The sequence below is a fragment of the Rhyacophila brunnea genome, unplaced genomic scaffold (assembly GCF_057557595.1).
Source record: "Rhyacophila brunnea isolate RB1 unplaced genomic scaffold, BYU_Rbru_1.0 scaffold_11, whole genome shotgun sequence".
Lineage (NCBI taxonomy): Eukaryota > Metazoa > Arthropoda > Insecta > Trichoptera > Rhyacophilidae > Rhyacophila > Rhyacophila brunnea.
The window spans coordinates 23,395,009-23,399,652 of record NW_028232763.1 but is presented as its reverse complement, the minus strand read 5'-3'; positions in this window follow the sequence as shown (position 1 = coordinate 23,399,652).

Below are 4,644 nucleotides of genomic sequence, written 5' to 3'. Positions count from 1 at the left end.
ATTCATTACTACTTGGTCATTTCTTCTTTTTTGTCTGTTAGTTTTTTATAATCTGTTAAATATGAAACATCGTGGGGCGATCCTCGTACTCTAATGCGTAAGGCATTGGCGTCTTGTACCCGAGTTCCGGGTTCGATTCCCGGTGAGGTGATACATCTTTGTGATTTTCTCAAGTCGTGCCCGTTATAGCGTTAAACAGAGAAAAGAAAAGAATAACAAATCACTTGAGGCGTTGAGGAAAATTCGAGCAGAGAAACAGCTGAAAGATTCTTGAAACCGGTTCGGGGAGCAACATGATCACTGCAATAATATGTCGACTCTCTTAATTATCTATACCTACTTGAGAAGATCTATGCATTGTTTCATAATTGTATCGTACTGTAGAACAGGGTGGCAAACCTTTTTATGCGAACAAAATATGAAAAAAATATTTGTGGTAACACGTTACATGCCAAGAGATTTTTAGCTCTTTTCAAGAGATAGTGATTAAGAAAAGCATTTTTTGCCTTACTACTTTACCCACGGATTTATAAAATTACATTCAGGATCAGTCATAAGATTTTATTTTACCTCTTCCGACAGACATGTTTTTTAGGTTGGCTGCCAAATTATGCAAATATTTTTTCTTTTTCACGTATCTGTTCAGATTTAAGATCTGGCACATAAAACGCTGGGTGCTACGTTGATTGGGACGTTCTGCGTACCATGCTGCGGTTGAGATCTTACAATTTGTTCGAATGCCATCAGACGTGATACGCATGCCATATAAGTTTGCTCTGCTGCTGTAGAGAAGCTTCGGTGGGGATAGTGAGTGTCAGGGAAAAGGTTTGAGTGTTGAAATAACAGTAGCTTTGTAATATAATTAAAATTATTTATTATCATTCATTACAATTCTAGCTTGCTAAACGTAAATTAGTGTTTGTATAATATAAATAATCAATTATTTTAAAAGGTTGTAAGTAAATTTATACACAAGGTCAATTATAATGAAATAAAAAGGGCATGCAACATATGAGACCTCGTGTAGTAATTACACTCCCTACTATGAATGCATACATTTTTAATAACAAACTATTCTCAATTCAATATAATTATAATAATTCAAACAGCTACTACAATGTAAAAATTAATGCCAATTTCATAGAGAATAAAATTGTGCAAAGTCATGAGTTTCGAATTTTAAGATATTTTACAATAAAAATGGAATTTAATAAAATCGATTAATTAAATAGCATTTCTACAATATAACATGATTAATTGGTTTTGTATAGACAGGTATGAGATACAACAATATTTTTTATTATCAAACAATTATGATGACGCCAGTGATATCACGACATACTCTGTTTTCCAGGTTTCTGTGGCAAATTTTGACACTTTGTCGGAATAGCCGTTTACAATCTACAATAACGATTGTAAAGTATTTCTTTACGATGGAATATCTAAAACAAAGTTCCAAAACTGTACCCCGTTCAAAGGAAGTCATTTGGACCCGGTCACAATGCTCTTGTGACATATTATAAATCAGCAACATTCTTCTAGTGCAAAATTTATATGAAACGAGTAATCAAAAACGTAAGAATCGGCAGTAATAAAAAATTAATACATACGTAGCATTTAATCACTACGTAACGGTTCACCTGTGATATCTCCTGACTAATAACCTATCGATTAACCTAGGAGTCTTACATAAATAAATATCAAATCCGAGCACATAAAGTAGTTGAAAAGCGACAAATGAAAGATATTCCTGGATATTCATAAAATTGTGCTCCATAAAACCATGTTTTTTTTTTGTGCAAAAAGAACTTTCTTATTTTTAAAATGTAATTAAATATGAAAATAAATATGACTAGATATAAATTTTGGCTTATTATCAATACATTAAATCTGTCTAGAGATATATAAAAAGCTCTAAACGTATGGTACCAGGATATCAATTTTAATGATGATAAATTCATATTTCGCTAAAGTACTGAATTGTGATTAAAATATTGGCATTCAAACATTTTTATTTATGCTAACTTGTTTCGGTTTCGGTTGAATCTTTAATTTAGACAAGTATTTAAGTATTCAAACAGTTCCTTTGTATTGTGTTGTGGTGTATGTATGTATTTGTTTAGCGTGTCTGTTACAATATACCAATATACACATCTCTTATGGGGATGGGATGTCCTTTTATAATTTATACAAAATTAGCATCAATGATATTTTGTCATAACATTTATCTCAATTTATTTATGAAAGCTTTTATTTTAATTTTTCTATATGGTTATGCATTAATTATAGTCTACGTCATCTTCTGCAATAATAATTCGACTTATATCTATTTTTAGATAAAAGAGTTAACATGTTCGAAGGCATAATCGCCGACACACGTTCTACTAAAATAGGTACTAGAGGTACAGATGATCAGAATGAGAAAGTAACAAGAAATCCATTTCACTTTATATTTCCTCGGCCGACCAATAAAGTGTACCGAGAAAATAGTCTTACAAAATTCTTCAGATTCCAAAAACAAACTGACAAATGAGTCGAGAAAAGAGTGCACTTTATTGACATGAAAAACGATTGTGTTTTGATATATTATGATTTTTATCTTATTCTATGATTTATTCGCTACCGATTGTAGACTCTGTACAATAAACAATAAAAGAAAATGTATGTAAATGCATGTCACAATGAAATAATTTACATTTTTATAGTTGTGTTTTTTTTTTGTAAAGGCTTACGTTGTGAAGAGACGATTTTTGTGCCCTTTTTAATGTTTAAACAAATGTAAGGTATGGGAGTATGAATAAGAAAGCTCAGTGTCGAATCATTGTCTTGATTCTGGCGTACCTCTCACCTTACTATAGCCGAATATGAAAATGCATAATGACTTTATAACTAGAAGTGGAGCATATAGAAACATTGGCATGCTTACGACGCCCGTTGAATGAAAAACATTTACACATAAATAATTGCAAAGCATACCCTGTATCCTAGAATCACTTTACTGCGCGATTTTTTATCAAAGTGGGGTATTTCAATGTATTTTTTAAAACAATCATTTCCAGCAAATCCTCTGCAGACAAGCGGCTATGCGCCTTACGTTCATTTATATGTTATTTTGCGCACTCGCAATCAATTCTTTGTCAAATATTTTACTATGTCATTTTGGCCTCGAAAATATTAGTGACCTAGCCTAGCATATAAGATTATTTGTAGGTTTTCCGATTGCCATGACAACGGCGGGTGTCTTTGCGTCTCCCGCACCTTTTATCATGGACAATGGGAAAACTCTACATTCAAAGTAGAATATTAATTTATAAATAAATTACACGTATTTATACTGTAATCTAAACATATTTTGTAAACTCTCTAGTCAGTATAAAAACGTGAAATTGATAAAGTTAGGAATGTTAGTAAGCTTGGAATGCTAAATAACTATATGTTAGTGAATTTAAAAGTTAAGATATAAATAATATAAATAAGTCTACGACTACAAATAATTTACATTTTTAATAAATATAATAAATAAAAGTGATTTCTCAAATCTTTTCAGAAGTAACAAATTATAATTCCGCTGACATAAAAGTTCTGAAGGGAAAAGCGAACACTATGTATTCGGCGTTTCCTCAAATAATAAGAATCAAAAACTTAAATTAAGAAAAATATACTATCTAACTTCCTCTAAGAATTTTACGCAATAAAAATAGTTTCAATAGAGAGGATTAATGGAAAATTAATAAAGTAAAATATTGCACGATGTTATTATCATTTTCCAATGAGGCAAAAAAGATAAATTGTTTCGTGATAATGCTTCGTCTCGCTGATTCCTCGATGGTCTTAAACAATTAAATCCCCTTAAAGCTATATTAATAAAACTAGAATACTTAATATTTTTGTTACTTCAAATTATGTTCTATTCTATGATCTCTGGCCGAAATATTTGACTAGAGGCGGCGGCCGATGGCCCGTACTGGCGGCTGCCGGGCGTTCCTTTATCCTGTTTCCACTCTCGTTTCTCTCCTTTCGTTTCTCCCTCCCCTTCTGTTCCCTCCCCTCCCCAACCCTCTCTGCCGACCCTCCACTCCTCCGCTCTTCCGTTCCTCTGGCCTCTGTGACACTCACCACCGTGTCTGCTCCGGCAGCATCTGTCCAATTATATTACCTAATTCTTTTTTTAATATAACATATTTAAAATTACCGTGACTTTACATATCACGCTCGGATATTGATTAGTTCTCTTCAATCTCGGTTAATGCTAATTAATTTCAAGACCGACTACTGTCTCACTAAACGCTAAAGTTCATCTGGTATTTCATATAACGTTAAATTGTATTATATAATTATATTGGTACGTTTGTTGATTACGATTCTAAAATTTTAGTAGAAATATTATACTATTTTTGTATATAATGTATAAATAATAAATGCGACGAGCGGTATCCGGCTTTCCCGAACTCGGCTAGAGGTCTGAGACGAGCGGGCGGGGAGGCGGTGACGCCCTCCCTCGCTCGCTTCATTTTTCTCTTTGAAACGCATCGAATCGAAGAATGGAAAAATGCATCGTAATCAAATCAAATGAAATGAAATGAAAGATTCGATAATTCTCCCCCGGCGATTAGTTATGGTGCTTAAAAAATAATCCTTTATTAA